Source organism: Belonocnema kinseyi, chromosome 2 (assembly GCF_010883055.1).
Source record: "Belonocnema kinseyi isolate 2016_QV_RU_SX_M_011 chromosome 2, B_treatae_v1, whole genome shotgun sequence".
Taxonomy (NCBI): domain Eukaryota; kingdom Metazoa; phylum Arthropoda; class Insecta; order Hymenoptera; family Cynipidae; genus Belonocnema; species Belonocnema kinseyi.
Window position 1 is genome coordinate 8,199,571 of NC_046658.1, and position 8,599 is coordinate 8,208,169.

The 8,599-nt window shown below is 27.8% G+C and overlaps 1 protein-coding gene across 7 annotated transcripts in view; it reads left to right on the forward strand.

Annotated features, from left to right (window-relative positions):
- Positions 1 to 8,111, forward strand: part of LOC117166869 (KIF-binding protein) — a 104,220-nt gene extending 96,109 nt beyond the window's left edge. For all 7 annotated transcript variants that reach the window (XR_004466318.1, XR_004466316.1, XR_004466317.1 and 4 more), the window contains 2 exons: positions 5,871 to 6,079; positions 7,915 to 8,111. The gene's annotated coding sequence lies outside the window, so the exon portion shown is untranslated. The remainder of the gene's footprint in view (positions 1 to 5,870; positions 6,080 to 7,914) is intronic.
- Positions 8,112 to 8,599: the final 488 nt, after the last annotated feature.

Genomic DNA, 8,599 nt, shown 5'->3' on the forward strand with positions numbered 1-8,599 from the left:
CCCCCCCCCCCCACACAGGGCGTTGGAAAAGGGGCAGGGATAATCAAATCTAAAAAAAAATTCTCTCTAAAATAATCCAACCGTCTCGCGGTGAAGAGCGTGAGTAGGCAATAAGCCGAAACTAATGGATTTACCACTGATTTTCTGGGAAACTATCATTCCTATAAAAAAAATGTGTATTTCGATGAGAGCTACAACTTTTATTTGAAACAATTTTTCAATGTTTTATATTAGCTATGGTGAACTTAAAAACCCGTCAAAATACAAAAGTATACGAAGTCCGAAGAAAATTGGGCATATCCCCTTTTCGAAAGTACACCCGAAAATCTTTTTAATTACTCCCTTCAAATTTTGAAAATATGAAAAAAGTATTATTTCCTCTAAAAAAAACAACATATTCCGCCCTCGAGAGATTCATCGATTTAAAGTTCAGGGCCCTGCCTGATTTCAAATGAATTCGTTCAGCGATAATTGTTATTCGTACGATGTTCTCCAAAAACCCGACGTTGGTTACAGTTTATTTGTAACTAATATTAATAAGATCGCCGATGGTTATAAATATGTATCAAAGAGTTGGATGTAACATGTACTTAAAATAAAAATTGTTTCTTCAAAATGTGTTAGTTTTAAACCAATTTATTTCTATATGACGAGGGGTCGATCACTCTAATATTCCTGATACATTTACTAGATATTCTTGGTATTCTTGATATACTTTATAATATCAAATATTTTTGATTTTCCGAAAAAGCCCTGAATATTCACCAATATTCTAACATATTCCTCGATTTCCCTTTGCGCTCCACAAGTTTTTCATGATTCCAAATTATTTTAAATGACAAACATTTTTTTTATTTCAAAAGAGTTTATGTATTATTGTATAATTACAAAATATTTGCAAGTGTTTAAAAGGATTTTAATAAATTTCAAAATATTTTAACAGGATTTAAAAATTCTTTTAAATTAAAAAAGATTAAAGTTTATAAATGAATTTGAGAAGATTTCAAGTAATTTTAAAGAATCTATGTTCATTAATTATAACAAAGTGTACAATTGTGAAAAAATGAATTGAAGAATAAACTACTAGCTTAAAAAAAAAAAACTATTTCAGCTAAAAATTGGATAATTATAATAAGGAAAACTACACAAAATACGTAATAAAATTGTTAATTTCATACTGACTCCTCGTGATTAAAAACGTTTTAAAAGTACAAAAAAATACCTTGAACAATATAAAAATGATTTAGGACTCAAAATTAATAACATGAAACTTGCAAATTTCTCTCTCATTATAATTTCCCCCGAAACGTTTCAAAAGTTGGAAAATCACCTTGAACAATGAAACAATGATTTAGAACTCCAAATTAATTACATTACCCTTCAAAACTTCCCCCTCCTCATCCTTTTTCCGAAAAACTACCATTCCACGTGAATTTATGCAGTTGGAAAACCACCATGAACAATGTAAAAATGATTTAGAACTCCAAATTGATTACATCTTCCAGCGGAAGATGTTCTGTTACATACGTTCCATTTTATAATTTGCCTTGGTGGCGGCGCTAAGTTCACTTTGAAAGTGAAATAAATTTAGTTATCTTTTGTTCAGCTGTTTCACTTCAATATTTGATTGCAATATGTCAATTTTACGAAAAGCTACACATAAGGGGCCCTACCTAAATTACGTTAAAGATTCTAGGTCCTCTCTAATAGCGTATTCGGTTTTCCTGCCCTGGTTGCACTCCGATCTGTCCCGAAGCGGGTCGGAGTGAGAAGGAAGAAGTAAGAGGGAGCGATCGGAGTGTCTTGGAGTACTTTAGTTATGCTAGTTCATTTTCAAAGTTCCCTGATTTTTCCTTGATTCATTATGCATTTTCCTTGATCCTTAATATGCAAATACCGCAGCATTTTAATGTGTTAATATTTTTAACGTAGAATCTTTTATAAACGGAATAAAACAGTATTTTTATACAAATATAAAATTTATTAATTTATTCAAGACAAAAAATGTCGTTTCTACGATAAAAGATGACTTTTTAATAAAATAGTTAAATTTTGAACATAATAGTTGAATTTTCAACCTGAAAAGATAAATGGCCGGCAAAAAAGTGTCATATTTTAATTCAAAAATATGAATTTTATAGCAAATAACAAATTTAAAACCAAAGATGAATGAAAAAATTAAGGATTTTTCACTCAAGGAAGAAATAAAACTTTATCTAAATTGTTGAACCTTAAAGCCAAAATACGAATTTTCCCCACAAAAATTGATTTTTCAAACTGAAATATGCTTTTTAAGCAAAAACATTAATTCTACAGGAAACTGATGCATTTTTAACTACAAAAAATTAAAATTCAAATCAAGAAAATTATTTCTTTTTATTAAAACAGGACATTTGCAACTAAAAAGATTCATCTTATAAAAAATGGAAAAGTTAAATTTGCAGTTGAAAAATTAATTTTAAACAAACAAAAAATTCGTTTCGACTAAACACTTAAATTTTCAAGCAAAAACATAAGCATTAAAACCAAAATTAAATGTTTAACACTGTAGTTAAACTTTTATCCAAGTAGTACAATTATCAATTAAAAAAGATTAATTTTCAACAAAAGAAGAACAATTTTTAACCAAAAAGTTTGATTTTATTTAAAAAATTATATTTCTACTAAAACAGATAATTTCATCCAAAAAGAGGAACTTTAAACAAAAAAAGGACTTTTTGACAAAAGTATTGAATTCTCTACTAAATTGTTGCATTTATATCCAAAAAGATAAAATTTCTCTTAAACCAGATCAATTTTTTATTCCAAAAAAATTTCCAATATATAGATCAATTTTTATTCAAAAAAGATTCCAATTGACTTTTCAGAAACAAAATATGAACTTTTTAACCAAAAATAAATTTCTACAACAAAAATTAATTTTCAATCCTAAAAAGAATTCTTTAAAACCAAAAATGATAAAAATATAACAAAATAGTTCCATTCTCCATGAAATAGTTGCATTTTTAATTGTACCAAATAAAGAAGAAATTGGTACTAAAATAAATGAATTTTTAATAAAAAACGACACATTTTTTTTAAGTCGAACTTTCACCTAGAAAAGATTCAATCATATTTCAACACCAAAATGTGAATTTGAAATAAAAAGTAAAATTACTTTGAAATAGTAATAGTAATATTAAACTCCTTGAAATTTTCAACTTTTCTAGGCAAGTAATAAATCATTAGAATCAAAAAAAATTGGTAGACGCTGATAATGCATCGACATATAGAAATGGACCGGTAATGCTGTGGGGAGAACGGTAATGGACTCTAGAGAGAAAAAAACATATGAGACGTAGACCTATCCCTTTCTAGATAAAGCTGATTGGTCGAGAATATTTTCGTTGGGTGAAGTTTGGCGCAGCACAAGAGCGTGCTTTGTGTCGCGAGTGCCCCAATAATGTGACGTTCATGGCACTTTTCAGAATTGATTTATTTATAATTTATTTAATTATAATTTATTGTAAATAAATATATAAATGGTGGCAGTCTGTATAGTTTGTGGGCGTTGTCAAGACGTTTATATGGGGATATGTTTTCATACGTAAGTAAAGTTATTGAATATAGTAAAATAAAAAATGTTACAACAAAAACAAAACCTCAAAATATGAAGTTTTGTACCTATGCAATACCAATGGTTATTTTTTATGTTATAGAAATATTGTTCAAATTTTTGACAGTTATTACATTATCTTTGAACTCACAAAACGATTCTTATTGTAGCATTTTCAATCCAGTTTCAAGAAGAATTGAAGGTTACCAAGTTTTTAAAATAGTCTATCTGAAACAGGCTATTTTACATGAATGTTCTTTAAAATTCAATTTATAATAACTACAAATTTCTAATGTATTGTTTATCTATTTTTTTAATTAACCGTACAGAAAATTTAGGTAATACCCGGGGCCACCAATTCACTTGACAGAGTCCTGAAACAGATAAAGGCAGGTCTACATCTCATATGTTTTTTCTCTCTCTAGACCCTATTTCATTTCTCATCAAAGCGTTACCGGTCCATTTCTATATGTCGATTTGATAATGCTATTTTCAAATCGCTAGTTGAAAAATTAAAAATTAAAAGTTTTAAATTTTCCTTACTTTGACATGACTGGACAAAAGATCCTTGCTGAAGTAAGCTCACTCACACTAAGGTACATCAAGAAACATCAGCTTCACATTCAATTGAATACTAAATACTTCTCAAATTTTCAACCTTTATAGACAAATTACATATCTTTGGAATCGTAAAAATACGTAGATTCCAAATATATTACTTTTAAGTTACAGGTAGCAAAATTACGAATTTTTTAATCTCAAATTTCTTTCCCATTTTCTAACAAAGGACACCTGAGGAAATGGATGGTCTTGCCAAGCTCGCAGGTATTGCCCTGAAAGTAGGGCCTAGCCTAGAGCTACAGCAGAGTGGGCGGTGTCGGATGAACTTTCTACTGAAAATTCTCCCTATCTGGCTTCAGCAGACTCCCAGTAGCCGAATAAATTTACCGTTTTAACCCAACAAAAAAATCCCGGTCATTTCCCGGTTTTCCCCCTTTCGCAAACATTTTTCACGGTCAATGAAATTAAAAAAATCGAACACTAAATCAGGGTGGCCGTTTTAACCGAATAAAGCAATTCACGGTCATTTCCTGGTTTTTTTCCCGACTTCCTAACATTTTTCACGTCCAGCGAAATTTAAAAAATCAAAATCTATTTGTAAACATTTTTCCATTTAACATAATAAATAATAAACGAAAAATTATAGCAGTGAAAGTGGAACTCTTGAATTTTTAAATTTGTTCAAATTAAACATTGTGTATTCAAGTATAAATCGACGTTAACATGTTCAATACCCTAAATTAAGAATGAAGCTACACACATAAATAATTAAAAAATAATGTTTTTAAACTTAATAGTTCTTAAATTACTTTCATTTTAAATTGAAATTAAATGAACTCAATTTAAAATCATTCTCGAAATTTTTTCGTAATTTTTAAATATATTTCGAAATAAATTGAATTTTTCCTACATCTTTTAGAAAATCCTACAAATTAAAAAAAGCCTTCAAATTTTAAATTATAAATGACAATAGAAAAATTATTGTTTCTAGAAAAAATTAGAGTAATTTTAAGAGATATTTAGAAGTTTTAAAGAGATTCAAATAAAATTTAGAACTTGAAATATTTCAAGTAATTTGGACGAAGGGTGCGTACCGAGAAATTTCGGCCGTTTGTACCGAAATATAGGTGCAAATACCCACATGAATTTATACGTACAAAATGGAAGTTAGGCAGCAACACTTATCAATTGAACAATTTTAAGTGAAACGCAGATAAACTGCAACGCTTAGAACTTTTATAATTTATAGAGTTCAAAGATTCACATTAGGTTAAAAAAATATTCAAAATTGAAGATTCAAGCAATAAACTTAAAAACAGTTTTTAAAATTTTATTTTTTTAAGTAATTTTAGGATAGACACATTAATAATTTAAAAATTATTTTTTTCAACTTCACAGTTCTTAAATTAGAAGTTAAAATATTTTCATTGTAAATTAAAATTAAATTAACTTAATTTAAAATAATTTTCCAACATTTTTCGGAACTTTTAAATATATTTTACAATAAATTGAATTTTTCCTACAACTTATAGAAAATTCGCAAATGAAAAAGAATCCCTACAATTTGATATTGGAAATTCCAATAGAACACTTCTTATGTTTAAAAAAAATTACAATAATTTTGAGAGTAAGTCTTATTAAATTATTTCATCATTAGGATGTATATATATATATATATCATATAAATGAAAGTTAATTTGTATTGTTCTTTCAGGGTTGATAGAAACCTTCATCCGAAATCAAGAGGGACTGAGGATGAAGGTACTACAGCAATTAAATAAAAATAATAATGCCGAGCAGTCGAGGAATTGCGCAGATGCATTTTCCACAAACGCTGTTTTGTCCACGCTGCTGTTCGAAAGCACGGCTGACGTAGATAATTTCAACACCCTACTGCAAAATGCAGATTTCAAAAAGTTAGCGGTGGGTAGATATTTTTATCCAAACAAAGGTCTTTTAGACATTCATAGTTTTAGACATTTAATGATAATTTTGTTTTGTAAATAAATTTCTTGTTTTTGCATTTTTTTTCAGTATGCAACTTATTTAAACAATTATTTATTCCCCAAAAATGTAAGAATACTCGTATTTTCTTATTGAAATGTAATAGTTGTTCATTGTTTGAAGTTTTACATTTTTTTGAAAACACTATGTAATTATTTAAACAATTAATTATTGTTTATTTACAAAATTTCTGAAAATTGACTCGGAGATGTCCAATTTTTCTCATATTAGTATCCTACGCTACTTTTTGTTGAATAATTACAAAATTTTGGTACATTTCTTCTAATTTTTAACAAATCCCTATTTGCTTAAATCATTTTTATTAGCTCAAGGAGTATTTTTTTCATAATTAAAAAAAAAGAAATAAAATAGAAAACATAAAATTATGTTTCTGGCTGTATAAAATAAACAATAATTATTTATTTTCATATTTACATAATGTTTGTAAACAAACTTACTACTCCAAACAATGACAAAATATTGCATTTCAATCAGAAAATACGATTATGTTTATCTTTTTGGGGAATTAATAATTGTTTAAATATTTTTAATTTGCGGCATAATGGCGCGTTTTTTCCCTCCTCGGAACAGAAAAGCAAGAATGTATCGTCAATGTTCACTAAAAACTGGTTAGTGAACATTGACGTTACATTCTTGCTTTTCTTTTCTGAGGAGGGAAAAAAACGCGTCATTATGCCACAAATCTGGTACAAATTCTTAAAAGATTAAATAAAACTCATTGACGAAGGGGCCACCATTGTGTGCCGAAACGTTTGAAACAACTTAATTAGTTTCAATTCACCTGACCCTAAAGCCAAAAACTTACATCAACAATTTTTACAACATTTTTTTTTAATTTATTCAAACAATTGAAAATTGTTTGAAAAGTCATGGAAAATATGCAAATTGTCCATTAGTAATTATCTGTATAAAACAGACGAGGGAAATTGCTAAAAACTAAAAATAATTCGTAAAAATGTAGATTTTTATTTTTGGGTCATATTTGGCGCGGTGCGGGGAGGGTGGGGGCGGGTTGCAAAATGAAAGTTATTACTACGTCTTAAAGTATATTAATATATATTAAATTTAATATAAAATTGACAGCTTTTTATATTTTATATTACACTAAATTGTTTTTCACCTGTTAACTAATTATCAATGGTTTAACAATTTACATTTGCTTAAAGATTTTCGTCAGGTAATTCGTTAAATGGACTTCTTTTTCAGGTGTTATCAGTTCTTTAATCAATAATAACCGTGAAATTACATATTAAAATAATTGTTCAATTATTTAAATAATGCGTGTTTAAGAATTATATATTTAACTTAAAACCAGCCGGTGAAACTGTTTTATCTCGCCAAATCTTCGACAGATTTTAATAATAAAAAAAAGTAATTTGTTTTGCGGAAATAATGCAGACTAAATAAATACTTTATACCAATTAAATCTGTGGAAAATTTATAAAAAGCGAATTTTATTCTTTCTGCCAAAAAATCATATTTACTCAAATACTATGAATTAAATTTTGTAAGCAATTTTAATTTCTTTAAGCAGTTCAGAGTATTCTTAAAAAACAAAGTCGTAGTATTGCTATAATTGAATAAAAAACTCATGATGCTAGAAAATACGTTAATTTTGCGAATTGTCTGGAAAAACTTTTTAAGCAAATTCAAATTGTTTAAACAATTGAAAATTAGTAATCTGATGAATGAATATTTTCAAATGACCGACCAATGATTGTTTATGACACTAGATATCACTATACATCAGTGAAAGGTTAGTGAATCATATTTACTGAGCAGGAAATATGGACGCGTTCTTCAATAAGGAGCATAACAAAGCTTTCAACCCAAAAACAATTAAAATACGCAATATAGGAATAGGACTTTATTATCTAACAAAAGATGTAAAGAAAGTATTTTTTAAACAAAATAAAGCAATTTTGAGGTATAGTGTTGCTTTCAACGCCCTGAATAAAATTTGATTTTTAAGAATCAGCTTTTTGTGTATAAATCATTTTTAAACCTTTAGTCCCTTCCCTACCTTTACCTTTTTCAGATTCCTTGAGCAGATTACTTCACTCATTGACAAAATATAGCTGTAATAAATAATTATTGTATTTTTATTTAAGACACCTTCACACCTAATGACAGCAAAATAATTGGTGCAACAATTCAAATTGCCCACGTATATAAAAACGATTTTTTCTAAAATATGCATTTCACACATTTTCATACGCTTCATGTAAAATTTTCCACTTTTTGTCAACTTTTCGCCTACAGCTAGGTTATAATTAATGTAACTTAGAATACATAATTGTATACGAAAAATAATTTTGTTTTTATCTATCTTCTTCTTCACGTTTTCATTGATTTGTGCTTGTATATTCATTAATTATTATCTCACAAAGTGAAAAATTCACAAAATTTGAAAATTTA